The following is a 15,014-nucleotide window of genomic DNA, read 5'->3' as shown; positions in this document are numbered from 1 at the left end:
TGAAATTGCAATCGCAATATTTGCCAATATCGCGCACCCCTATGTCCACGTGCTTGGCACGCTCTGACAGAGTTCCCAGAGCATGTACAAGCTATACTGCTGTCTGTCCAGTGGGTACTGAGTGCTAGTGCACAGTGTGCAGGCATAGTAATCCCAGTAAAACCGGATATAGAAAGGTGGCAGCAACCACGAAACGGTGTATGCGAACGTGAGTAGATTACGTTGAAAACGTCTTGGATGTTGTCTCTAGTTCACATATACCTCAGTGGGTTTTACCAGTAATACACATCCATCCTAATACTCAGCGGCCTCAGGTGACCTCAGAGAATGGATGCAATTATCGCAGACCTAATGTCCTACTGAACAGCACTGTACTGTCGGCCTGCGTTCAGCCAGCTGGAGAGCAGCACTCAACACACACACCTTCATGATTGCATTTATAGGGTGACATCATCATACATCAGCGTACAATAAGAGACTGTAAATGGCTGTCAAGTCAGAAAGAGATTGTTTCTAACAGATGAAACGGACACAAGCGCTGCTCCCCTCAAATGTTCCTTTCACAAGCATACAGTCAGAGACTCCCATCACACCAAACACAAATGAATCCCTATTCCCCTTTGACTGCCTTCTGAATCAGATTGACTCTGGGGTTCAGTGAGAATATGAGAGGGATATTATCAGAGCTACATCAATCTGATTCATGATTACACATAGCCAGGGCCCCAATATTGAGTACTTATTATTCAGATAAGGGCCCAGAGTGACAGTGTCTGGTTCTATGAGTTATGACTTTATACAGTAATCTATGTAGCTATATAGATTACCTCCATACAGTAGAATGGACCAGGAGAATTAGAGCTGGACTCTTCTATCATTCACCAGTAACAGGATGGAGGGTTTATCCCATCTGATGCATCAGTCCCTTCTGACAAGGAGTTAATAAAGCCAGATCCATCCAAACCCCACATGGTCGGTTTGGGGCAGCGGGTGTGAAGTCAACTCCATGTTGCATTGGAGTGGAGAGGGGTTTTCCTGTGATTGTGCAGGCTTTTCTGACAAAGGATCAATCAAGCTGGATAGCCTGAACATTGTGCACTGAGTCCTCTCATCCCATCCAATCCACTGTGAAAAGACACTGGAGCAGATCAATGTGTGGGTTTAGTGAGGTCCATGGTGCTATAAAGCACCTGTCATGGTCTATACCCTCTTGACAAAGAATGAATCAAGTGAGATCTATCCAACCCATGTGTAGAGCTGTATGGTAGTGGTACTGTAGTAGTAAATGGGAGGATGAATTCTTGGGTTTAGTTAATAATGCCATTGAAAGAGTCCTTGGGAAATAATGAATCAAGCAGCATTCTCCAGAGAAACTGTCACTCCAATCCAATTTACCCTGAAGGGAATCACTGTGTTTGGGAAGATGAATGGTTGTCTAAAAAAGCTGCCTCTTAACAAACAGGAAAATGATGTTTCTAAAGGCGTGCTGTAAATTCATACTGTAGTAGACATGGTTGTGAGGACTTGGCTGTGGACCCATATCTGGTCACTGTAGAGTTGGGTACCATCAAGCAAAAGAAGGCCATTGACACTATTGAAGATTCCACTGAATTGACTTTGAATGGTAAATACAAGACAAGATACTGACAGGAGTCAGATATGCTTGAGGTGGTGTGAGCTGAACGTTTAGTGTTTATTTTGTGTGTTTGCTTCTTGGTTGTATTTCCCCCCCCCTTTTGGTACAGTACTGGAGCCATCATATTGGAACAGAAAGCAGCATGAGGTTGGGATTCATCAGTGATAAAACGAATATTGCTGGATAATGTTCATGGATTTTTACCATATGCTGAGCACATTTCTCCTGGAGGGGAAACTGTCAACCATTTGCAGATGAATTTGGGGTTTTATTAGCGCACAGTAAAATAAATGCTTAGATCTGGGGAATTAAAGCAATAGCCCAGCTTTACAGTCAAAGGAATCTGTAATATAAAAGCTGAACGCTTGAGTGGTGGCATACTAATGCAAAATATGGTGGGAAATGGAGGTATTGGATATCTTTTGTTTTTATTTGATGCCAAACATTTTAATGTACTGCTTTGAAGCCATTATTTTAGGCTCTTTGTACATTTTCTCTTTAGATTCATATCAGACTGAAAAAGCCATGAGGCAAACCTTTTGTGAATATTTTATGTAGATATTGTCCATTTTTTTTTTATAATAACAGAAATGTGTTTCATTATTCAGTATTGGAACAGTGAAGACCACAGCCACCCCATTGGATAGGACTCCCTTGTAATAGTCAATAGATCAATAACATAATACTTTTAGCATAAATATTTATCTGTAATTTACAATCTGTTAAAACTATGAGAATAGAAAGGTTCAGAACATTTGTGAAACCTCACAGCTGAGTTGAAGAATATGACAAATATAAATCTAATATGGGTGGTGTTAAGGAAAGAAATTCCACTTTTAACAAGCCACACCTGTTAATTGAAATGCATTCCAGGTGACTACCTCATGAAGCTGGTTGAGAGAATGCCAAGGGTGTGCAAAGCTGTTATAGAATGCAAACAGTGGCTACTTTGAAGAGTCTCAAATATAAAATACATTTAAATTATTTACACTTTTTTGGATACTATATGATTTCATATGTGTTATTTCTTAGTTTTGATGTCTTCACTAGTATTGTACAATGTAGAAAATAGTAAAAATAAAGAGACCCTGGAATGAGTAGGTGTCCAAACTTTTGACTGGTACTGTATATATGTACATATACAGTTGAAGTCGGAAGTTTACATACACCTTAGCCAAATACATTTAAACTCAGTTTTTCACAATTCCTGACATTTAATCCTAGTAACAATCTCCAGTTATAGGTCAGTTAGGATAACCACTTTATTTTAAGAATGTGAAATGTCAGAATAATAGTAGAGAGAAGGATTTATTTCAGCTTTTATGTCTTTCATCACATTCCCAGTGGGTCAGAAGTTTTACATACAATCAATTAGTATTTGGTAGCATTGCTTTTAAATTGTTTAACTTAGGTCAAACGTTTCGGGTAGACTTCCACAAGCTTCCCACAATAAGCTGGGTGAATTTTGGCCCATTACTCCTGACAGAGCTGGTGTAACTGAGTCAGGTGTGTAGGCCTCTTTGCTCGCACACGCTTTTTTAATTCTGCCCACATATTTTCTATGGGATTGAGGCCAGGGCTTTGTGATGGCCGCTCCAATACCTGGACTTTGTTGTCTTTAAGCCATTTTGCCACAACTTTGGAAGTATGCTTGGGATCATTGTCCATTTGGAAGATCCATTTGCGACCAAGCTTTAACTTCCTGACTCATGTCTTGAGATGTTGCTTCAATATAGCCACATAATTCTCCCACCTCATGATGGCATCTATTTTTTGAAGTGCATCAGTCCCTCCTGCAGCAAAGCAGCCCCACCACATGATGCTGCCACCCCCGTGCTTCATGGTTGGGATGGTGTTCTTCGGCTTGCAAACCTCCCCCTTTTTCCTCCAAACATAACGATGGTCATTATGGCCAAGCAGTTCTGTTTTTGTTTCATCAGATCAGAGGACATTTTTCCAAAAAGTACCATCTTTGTCCCCAAGTCGTCTGGCTTTTTTATGGCGGTTTTGGAGCAGTGGCTTCTTCCTTGCTGAGCGGCCTTTCAGGTTACGTCGATATAGGACTCGTTTTACTGTGGATATAGATACTTTTGTACCTGTTTCCTCCAGCATCTTCACAAGGTCCATTGCTGTTGTTCTGGGATTGATTTGGGCTTTTCGCACCAAAGTACGTTCATCTCTAGGAGACAGAACGTGTCTCCTTCCTAAGCAGTATGATGGCTGCGTGGTCCCATTGTGTTTATACTTGCATACTATTGTTTGTACCGATGAACATGGTACCTTCAGGCATTTGGAAATTGCCCCCAAGGATGAACCAGACTTTTGGAGGTGTACAATTTTTTTTCTGAGGTCTTGGCTGATTTCTGTAGATTTTCCCATGATGTCAAGCAAAGGGGCACTGAGGTTGAAGGTAGGCCTTGAAATACATCCACAGGTACACCTCCAATTGACTCAAATTATGTCAATTAGCCTATCAGAAGCTTCTAAAGCCATGACATAATTTTCTGGAATTTGCCAAGCTGTTTAAAGGCACAGTCAACTTAGTGTATGTAAACTTCTGATCCACTGGAATTGTGATACAGTGAATTATAAGTGAAATACTTTGTCTGTAAACAATTGTTGCAAAAATGACTTGTGTCATGCACAAAGTAGATGTCCTAACCGACTTGCCAAAACTATAGTTTGTTAATCAGAATTTTGTGGAGTGGTTGTCAAACATGTTTTAATGACTCCAACCTAAGTGCATGTAAACTTCTGATTTCAACTGTATATATTTACAAAAATATATATGGGGGATTGGAAATGATGCAGACAATTACATTTATGGAAGCTTCAATCTATCTGCAATATTAAAGCTGATCTACCCCCTAAAAAATCTATATAAAGGACTCCCTTGTTGGGCCTTTGGGGAGGGGACTGGCTCCCAAAGATGAACTATATCTCACATTGTGACATGATACCGAGAGTCCTGTGTGGTAGAGAGTCCACATCTCAGTAGATCCAGATGGGTGATGTAAGAAATAATTGCGTAGATCAATAAATCTCTGTGTTTTTAAACCGCTTAGGTGGTGTAGGGGTCCTCCCTGAAGAGGACGAGGTATGTGGGAATGTAATCAAACATCTCTCGTTCCCTAAACAACAACAGATGAGCCGAGGGGTGGGGGTGGGGGGGTATGATTGAACCACAGAGGGACTGTACAATCCTTGCTTGTCTTTAGGCCTGGTATTGTACGACAATTTAAACACAATAGGTCACAAAAGTGAACAGTGTCTTATCTGTTTCTGATTAAACATCAGATATCGTCAGCCATCATGAACCACTGTGGTGGACATAATTACGATATTGTGTAGGCTATCAGTAAATAAATAAAGTTAGTGTAACCATATCACATCTCCATTCTCCATGACAGAGAATAGAGCAGTCCCAGCAGAGGTGATGGTGATCCTCCAGGTTAGTCTCTCTGATTCCCATTGTGGTGTGTCCTGTCAGGATGAGCAATGGCTGAGATTGGGGGATTGTCTGACCAGAGAGATGTATGGATCAGGAAGCAGTAAATCCAGCCTGGGCTTCCATTTGTTTACATCTCCTGTTTCCCGCCAAACAAACTGTTAGATTTCCCAGGAGACCTCCTGGCCCTCATGCCGTGTCCTTAGTGGACATGCTTTATGGGCGGCTGTGCCAGATAAAAACAATTAAATCACAATTGTTTTTAAATCTGTGTGTGTGCGCGAGGGGGGAGGGTGTTGGGTCTCAGACACAGCTAAATTATTAGTGCAGAATGAGAGGACATCCCATATATCGCCATGTCGATCATGTACTTCATTCTGTTGAATTACCTGGTGTGATTCATTTCACAGGAAAACTATTACGGTCAAATGTTACATTAATCCGTCTCCTGATTCATTCATCAAACCCTGCATCAGCAAGTATATAGGGGAGAGGAATCTGTTTTTCAAAGCAGCATCTAATTTCTGTGAGCCTGTGATTGATTATTGTAACGGCTTTCATCCTGGGAAGGAGAGGAGGACCAAAATGCAGCGTGGTTAGAGTTCATGTTTTTTAATAAGAAAACTAAACATGAACACATACAAAATAACAAATGTGGCAAAACCCAAAACAGTCCTATCTGGTGCAGAGAAGACAAAGACAGGAAACAACCACCCACAAAATCCCAACACAAAAACAGGCTACCTAAATATGGTTCCCAATCAGAGACAATGACTAACACCTGCCTCTGATTGAGAACCATATCAGGCCAAACATAGAAATAGACAAACTAGACACACAACATAGAATGCCCACCCAGCTCACGTCCTGACCAACACTAAAACAAGGAAAACACACAAGAACTATGGTCAGAACGTGACAATTATGGAATAATCATGTGTGTGAATCTGATGTGACAGAGTGGAGTCCTATCCAGAAAGTAGCTGCTGAAGGTGAGTGTGGATATGATTCAACTCTAGTGCCTATGGATAAAAATATACCATCTTGTCGTTATTTAAATACAGCATTTGTATCAAATGTACTTTTCTTTTGAATCTATGAACTGAATTAAATATTTGAGCTAATTTCAATAGTTACTATTTTAAATCCGAACAAGGCCTCACCACTGTGCATTTTGTACCTCCCAAGAGCATAAAATTAATATTGGGCGCCAGGTAACCTAGCGGTTAACAGCATTGGGCCAGTAACCGAAAGGTCGCTGGTTTGAATCCCTGAGTTACCTAGGTGAAAGATCTGTCTGTGCCCTTGAACAAGACACTTAACCCTTATTGCTCCCCTAAGTCGCTCTGAATAAGAGTGTCTGCTAAATGACTTAAATAATTTGGCATTTCATATAATTTGGGATTTTATCTAGGAAGATAGATACAAATTTGGAAGGAAAACCTGCACAATTATTGGTTACAAGTTTAGCATCCAAGGACGAAGTTAAATTAAGTTGTTTACTCTGCATCTCCTGCTTGATTTGTAAGTATTTCTGTCTGGGTGTTTTACTCACAGACAACATGACATATTTCACCAGTGAAGGATGTGACCCAGGTTGTTTATTTCCCATGATGAAATTGTCCAGAGTTTGATGACTTCGTAAATAACCCGTCCATGGACCCACCAGCAGCAGTAGAACCCACCCACCCTCTGTGACCATTGCAATTGTTACTGTGTAATCAAAGGTCTGCCCTGCAGTCAGCAGGTACTGTAGGAAAGGCCATTAGCTGCCACATTTGCAGTCAAATGCTATAGCAATGGGATAGGACTTGCTGCATTGTCTATTTGCCAAGTGAAAATGCATTAACACTCAGATGTTTTCCTAATGGACTCCATCTTTGACATAGCCTAGTATGTCCTGATTTGGTTGGAATATCTACAGACCCTGTGGAAAGAGTTAAGAGTTATCCTGTTCCTCTGGTGCTGGATGACCTTGTCCATGTTCTCTCTGGTCTAGAGATAGACTGATATTTATGGACCAGATCCTTGGCTGCTTGCGTTTCCTGGACATCTCTGTTCCGCCTGTGCTATTGCAACCAACTCCTTTTCTGTAGCTATTCCACTTGCTGCACTCCTGTCCCACAGATAGGAACCCTTTCACTAACCATATCCTAGGTCTGTGATGCCTTTTTCACCATGGCTAACCTGATTAGAGTTAATCAGCAGACCTGGTCATATACAATTTCACAATTTGATCTAATTCACCACCAATTAACAGACATGTGACATTAGGCGGACTATGTATTTTTGTAAATAACAGCTGGTGCACGATATCTAAGGAAGTCTCAAGCTATCGCTCGCCTGAGGTAGAGTATCTCATGATAAACTGTAGATCAAACTACCTACCTAGAGAGTTTTCATCTGTATTTTTCATAGCTGTTTACATACCACCACAGTTAGAGGCTGGCACTAAGACAGCATTGAATGAGCTGTATTCTGCCATAAGTAAACAAGAAAATGCTCACCCAGAGGCAGTGCTCCTAGTAGCTGGGGACTTTAATGAAGGGAAACTTAAATCCATTTTACCAAATTTCTATCAGCATGTTAAATGTGAAAACAGAGGGAAAAAAAACTCTGGACCACTTTTACTTCACACACAGAGACGCATACAAAGCTCTTCTTCACCCTCCATTTGGCAAATCTGACCATAATTCTATCCTCCTTATTCCTGCTTAGAAGCAAACAATTTAAGCAGGAAGCACCAGAGACTAGATCATGAAAAAAGTGGTCAGATAAAGCAGATGCTAAGCTACAGGACTGTTTTTCTAGCACACACTGGAATATGTTCCTCCGATGGCATTGAGGAGTACAACACATCAGCCGTTGGCTTCATCAATAACTGCATCGATAACGTCGTCCCCACAGTGACCGTACATACATACCCCAACCAGAAGCTATGGATTACAGGCAACATCCACACTGAGCTAAAGGCTAGAGCTGCCGCTTTCAAGGAGAGGGACTCTAAACAGGAAGCTTATAAAAAATCCCGCTATGCCCTCCGACGAACCATCAAACAGGCAAAGCATCAGTACAGGACTAAGATCGAATTGTACTACACCAGCTCTGACGCTCGTCAGATGTGGCAGGGCTTGCAAACCATTACAGACTACAAAGGGAAGCACAGCCGAGAGCTGCCCAGGGACACGAGCCTACCAGATGAGCTAAACTACTTCTATGCTCACTTCAAGGCAAATAACACTGAAACATGCATGAGAGCACCAGCTGTTCTGGAAGACTGTGTGATCACACTCTCCGCAGCCGATGTGAGTAAGACCTTTAGATAGGTCAACATTTACAAGGCCGCAGGGCCAGATGGATTACCAGGACGTGTACTGCGAGCATGCACTGACCAACTGGCAAGTGTCTTCACTGACATTTTAAACCTCTCCCTGTCCGAGTCTGTAATACCAACATGTTTTAAGCAGACCACCATTGTGCCTGTGCCCAAAAACACTAAGGTAACCTGCCTAAACGACTACTGCTTTGAAAGGCTGGTCATGGCTCACATCAACACCATTATCCCAGAAACCCTAGACCCTCTCCAATTTGCATACCACCCCAACAGATCCACAGATGATGCAACCTCTATTGCACTCCACACTACCCTTTCCCACCTGGACAAAAGGAACACCTATGTGAGAATGCTATTCATTGACTACAGCTCAGCATTCAACACTATAGTGCCCTCAAAGCTCATTAATAAGCTAAGGACCCTGGGACTAAACACCTCCCTCTGCAGCTGAATCCTGGACTTCCTGACGGGCTTCCCCCAGGTGATAAGGGTAGGTAATAACACATCCGCCACACTGGTCCGAAAACACAGGGGCCCCTCAGGGGTGTGTGCTCAGTCCCCTCCTGTACTCCATGTTCACTCATGACTGCATGGCCAGGCACGACTCCAACACCATCATTAACTTCACTAGGGTAGCGGGCAGCATTCGGAATTTTGGATTTTGGATGAAAACCCATGTATAACACATGTATGTTTCATGAATTTTTATAATGTGTATTTCCCACACCCTCTAGCGAGGTTAAGTTTGCCGATGACACAACAGTGGTCGATTTGATCACCAACAACGACGAGACAGCCTAAAAAGAGGACCAAGCATGCCCTCATTCTCCTTGTCGGGGCTACAGTGGAGCAGGTTGAGAGCTTCAAGTTCCTTGGTGTCCACATCTCCAAAAAACTAACATGGTCCAAGCACACCAAGACAGTCATGAAGAGGGCACGACAAAACCTATTCCCCATCAGGAGACTGAAAAGATTTGGCATGGATCCTCAGATCCTCAAAGGGCTCTACAGCTGCACCATCGAGAGCATCCTGACTGGTTGCATCACTGCCTGGTATTGCAACTGCTCGGCCTCCGACCACAAGACACTACAGATGGTAGTGCGTATGGCCCAGTACATCACTGGGGCCAAGCTTCCTGCCATCCAGGATCTCTATACCAGGCAGTGTCAGAGGAAGTCCCTAAAAATTGTCAAAAACTCCAGCCATCCTAGTCATAGACTGTTCACTTTGCTACCGCATGGCAAGCGGTACCGGATCGCCAAGTCTAGGTCCAAGAGGCTTGCAAACATCTTCTAGCGCCCAAGCCATAAGACTCCTGAACACCTAATCAAATGGCTACCCAGACTATTTGCATTGCCCCTTCCCTCTTTTACACCCCTGTTACTCTCTGTTGTTATCATCTATACATAGTCACTTTAATAGCTCTACCTACATGTACATATTACCTCAACTAACCGGTGCCCCCGCACATTGACTCTGTACCGGTACCCCCCTGTATATAGTCTCGCTATTGTTATTTTACTGCTTCTCTTTAATTACTTGTAACTTTTATTTCTTATTATTTTCCTATTTTTTAAATTGCATTGTTGGTTAGGGGCTCGTAAGTAAGCATTTCACTGTAATGTCTACACCTGTTGAATTCAGCGCATGTGACTAATAAAATTTGATTTGATTTGAGTTGTCTATCTGTTAATACCAGACCAGCTGAATGTGCACAATCACAGGAAATATGGAAGGTGCTCTTGCATTGTTCTTGGATTCATTCATGTCTGGGTTCATGATGATAGGCTGTGTGTGACATTTAGTTGATGCAATGGACTCATTGCATGCAAGCTCTATGACCGGACGGCTACAACAGTGAGCGTGTTTATATCCATGCCTCCATCTACAATAGTCAGAGAATGTACAGCAGAGCAATAGGAGTATTAGCCTATGTTATAAAACCTCAATGATTGACTGTGTAGCCCTCTTCTTTATGATGATGCTGTACAACATACTGTATTATCACAAAGTAATGACCCAAAGTATTGTCTTTGTAATTCACTGTGAAATGTTGTCATGTTGCTGTTCAGATCTGCCTCCATCCCATGCGTTGTCAGCGCAACTTACTGACCCATGCATCCACAGTATAGGCAATCTATAAACACCTCCCCCCAACGCCTCCATGCCTGTATGAACCCGTGTGAGGAAGGGAGAACTTAAAGGCCCAAGTTAACGGGATCAATAAACATATTATGTGCGGTTGTTAATGGAAATGTCATCAGCAGAATCCTCACAGCTCTATCGAACGATGAGCCAATCTCGCTTACTCTCTAAACCACTCACATGTAGAATAGCAGAAAGTTTCAAGGAGTGTTAAGTACAGTTGCAACCATTAAAAAAAAACTGACCAAATTTTCTAGACGATTAAATTTAACTGCCCTTCATCCCAGGATTGAGGAAGAGGAAAAAAAACTGTTATGATGGACTTAGACAAGCAGGGGTTTGGGGAAAGAGGAGAGCTTTGAGGATGAGTAACACATAAACATTTACTGCGGTGTCTCGTCTAGCCACTAGCCATCTGTATAGCCTTTGATAATCTCCTCGTTATTGAGTTACCATAAAGCCAGGCGGGTTTCTCTCTAAGTCCTGTATCAGTGGTTGATTGACCGTGACGCTGACCATACAGTGCCTTCAGAATAGATTCATACCCTTTGACTTACTCCACATTTTGTTTTGTTACAGTCTGAATTCTAACTTGATTAAATTGTTTTTATTCTCTCACCCATCTACACACAGTACCCCATAATGACAAAGAGAAAACATGTTTTTGCACATTTTTGCACATTTATTGAAAATAAAATACAGAAATATCACACCCCTGAGTCAATACTTTGTAGAAGCACCTTTGGCAGAGGTTACAGCTGGTCGTCTTTCTTGATATGTCTCTAAGAGCTTTCCACACCTGGACTGTGCCACATTTGGCCATTATTCTTTTCAAAATTCTTCAAGCGCTGTCAAATGTTGATCATCGCATTTTCAGGTCTTGCCTTAGATTTTCAAGCAGATTTAAGTCAAAACTGTAACTCGGACACTCAGGAACATTCACTGTGTTTTTGGTAAGCAACTCCACTTTTGGCCTTGTGTTTAGGTTATTGTCCTGCTGAAATTGTGATTAATCACTCAGTGTCTGGTGGAAAGCAGACTGCACCAGAGAGCATACAGGTCATAGTGGTGGGTAGTATATGTACCTTTGGTGACAAAACGGATGGCACTGTGATATACTGCATCCAATTTGCTGAGTAGAGTTTTGGAGGCTATTTTGTAAATTACATCGCCGAAGTCAAGGATCGGTAGGATGGTCAGTTTTACGAGGGTATGTTTGGCAGCATGAGTAAAGGATTCTTTGTTGCGAAATAGGAAGCCAATTCTAGATTTCATTTTGGATTGGAGATGCTTAATGTGAGTCTGGAAGGAGAGTTTACAGTCTAACCAGACACCTAGATTTTGTAGTTATATTCTAGGTCAGAACCGTCCAGAGTAGTGATGCTGGACAGGCGGGCAGGTGCGGGCAGCGATCGGTTGAAGAGCATGCATTTAGTTTTACTTGCATTTAAGAGCAGTTGGAGGCCACAGGATGAGTGTTGTATGTCATTGAAGCTCGTCTGGAGGTTAACACAGTGTCCAAAGAAGGGCCAGAAGTATACAGAATAGAGTCGCCTGCGCAGAGGTGGATCAGAGAATCACCAGCAGCAAGAGCGACATCATTGATATATACAGAGAAAAGAGTCGGCCCGAGAATTGAACCCTGTGGCACCCCCATAGAGACTGCCAGAGGTCCAAACAACAGGCCCTTCGATTTGACACACTGGACTCTGTCTGAGAAGTAGTTGGTGAACCAGGCGAGGCAGTCATTTGAGAAACTACGGCTGTTGAGTCTGCCGATAAGAATGTGGTGATGGACAGAGTTTAAAGCCTTGGCCAGGTTGGTGAATACAGCTGCACAGTATTGTTTCTTATCAATGGAGGTTATGATATCGTTGTACACCAAGTCACTCGGATCCGTTATATCATTACATGGTCCCTCCTATCATTGCTATGCGGATGATACTCAACTACTTTTCTCCTTCCCCTCTTCTGACACCCAGGTGGTGACACGCATCTCTGCTTGACTGGCAGATATCTCAACTTGGATGTTCGCCCACCACCTCAAGATCAACATTAACAAGAGAGAGCTGCTCTTCTTTCAGTGAAAAGCCTGCCCGTTCAAAGACCTCTTCACGGTTGACACGGTTGACAACTCCAGCGTGTCGCCCTCCCAGAGTGCATAGAACCATGGCGTGACCCTGGACAACACCCTGTCGTTCTCTGAAAACATCAAAGCAGTGGCTTGCTCCTGCAGGTTCATTTTCAACAACATCCATAAAGTACAACACTACCTCACACTGGAAGCGGCGCAGATTCTAATCCAGGCACTTGTCATCTCCTGCCTGGATTACTACAACTCGTGGTTGGCTGGGCTCCCAGCTTGTGCTTTCAAACCCCTGCAACTTATCCATAATTTGTATTTTTTATTTATTTCACCTTTATTTAACCAGGTAGGCAAGTTGAGAACAAGTTCTCATTTACAATTGCGACCTGGCCAAGATAAAGCAAAGCAGTTCGACAGATACAACGACACAGAGTTACACATGGAGTAAAACAAACATACAGTCAATAATACAATATAAACAAGTCTATATACGATGTGAGCAAATGAGGTGAGAAGGGAGGTAAAGGCAAATAAAGGCCATGGTGGCAAAGTAAATACAATATAGCAAGTAAAACACTGGAATGGTAGATTTGCAATGGAAGAATGTGCAAAGTAGAAATAAAAATAATGGGGTGCAAAGGAGCAAAATAAATAAATAAATTATATACAGTAGGGAAAGAGGTAGTTGTTTGGGCTAAATTATAGGTGGGCTATGTACAGGTGCAGTAATCTGTGAGCTGCTCTGACAGTTGGTGCTTAAAGCTAGTGAGGGAGATAAGTGTTTCCAGTTTCAGAGATTTTTGTTGTTCGTTCCAGTCATTGGCAGCAGAGAACTGGAAGGAGAGGCGGCCAAAGAAAGAAGTGGTTTTGGGGGTGACTAGAGAGATATACCTGCTGGAGCATGTGCTACAGGTGGGAGATGCTATGGTGACCAGCGAGCTGAGATAAGGGGGGACTTTACCTAGCAGGGTCTTGTAGATGACATGGAGCCAGTGGGTTTGGTGACGATTATGAAGCGAGGGCCAGCCAACGAGAGCGTACAGGTCGCAATGGTGGGTAGTATATGGGGCTTTGGTGACAAAACGGATTGCACTGTGATAGACTGCATCCAATTTGTTGAGTAGGGTATTGGAGGCTATTTTGTAAATGACATCGCCAAAGTCGAGGATTGGTAGGATGGTCAGTTTTACAAGGGTATGTTTGGCAGCATGAGTGAAGGATGCTTTGTTGCGAAATAGGAAGCCAATTCTAGATTTAACTTTGGATTGGAGATGTTTGATATGGGTCTGGAAGGAGAGTTTACAGTCTAACCAGACACCTAAGTATTTGTAGTTGTCCACGTATTCTAAGTCAGAGCCGTCCAGAGTAGTGATGTTGGACAGGCGGGTATGTGCAGGTAGCGATCGGTTGAAGAGCATGCATTTAGTTTTACTTGTATTTAAGAGCAATTGGAGGCCACGGAAGGAGAGTTGTATGGCATTGAAGCTTGCCTGGAGGGTTGTTAACACAGTGTCCAAAGAAGGGCCAGAAGTATACAGAATGGTGTCGTCTGCGTAGAGGTGGATCAGAGACTCACCAGCAGCAAGAGCGACCTCATTGATGTATACAGAGAAGAGAGTCAGTCCAAGAATTGAACCCTGTGGCACCCCCATAGAGACTGCCAGAGGTCCGGACAGCATCTCGCCTGATTTTCAACCTTTCCAAGTTCTCCTGTCACCCTGCTCCCCCGAAACACTCCACTGGCTTCCATTTAAAGCTCGCATACCATACTCCCCAACCCAAGCACTCTGCTCTGCCACCTCTAGTCTCTTTCGCCTTCCCACACTTATGGGAGGGCAGCTCCCACTCAGCCCAGTCCAAGCTCTTCTTTGTCCTGGCATCACAATGGTGGGACCAGCTTCCCCCTGAAGCTAGGACATCAGAGTCCCTGCCCATCTTCTGAAAGAACCCTGAAACCATCAAAGAGTATCTTAAATACTGATTAAATATTGATAATTGTATGTGTGGGGTACAGAGATGAGGTAGTAATTCAAAAATCATGTTAAACACTATTATTGCACACAGACTGATTACATGCAAGTTATTATGTGACTTGTTCAGGACATTTTTACTCCTGATCGTATTTAGGCTTGCCATAACAAAGTGGTTGAATACTTATTGACTCAAGACATTTCAGATTTTCATACTTTTTTGTTGATGTAATTTTTACCCCTTTTTGTGATATCCAATTGGTCCTTTCAGTCTTGTCCCATCGCTGCAACTCCGGTATGGACTCGGAAGAGGCGAAGATCGGGAGGCGTGCGTCCTCCGAAACACGCCCCTGCCAAGCCGCACTGGTTCTTGACACACTGCTTGCGTAACCCG

Source organism: Oncorhynchus tshawytscha, linkage group LG08, assembly GCF_018296145.1.
Source record: "Oncorhynchus tshawytscha isolate Ot180627B linkage group LG08, Otsh_v2.0, whole genome shotgun sequence".
In the NCBI taxonomy this organism is placed as follows: Eukaryota; Metazoa; Chordata; class Actinopteri; order Salmoniformes; family Salmonidae; genus Oncorhynchus; species Oncorhynchus tshawytscha.
Note: the sequence above shows the minus strand (reverse complement) of the source record.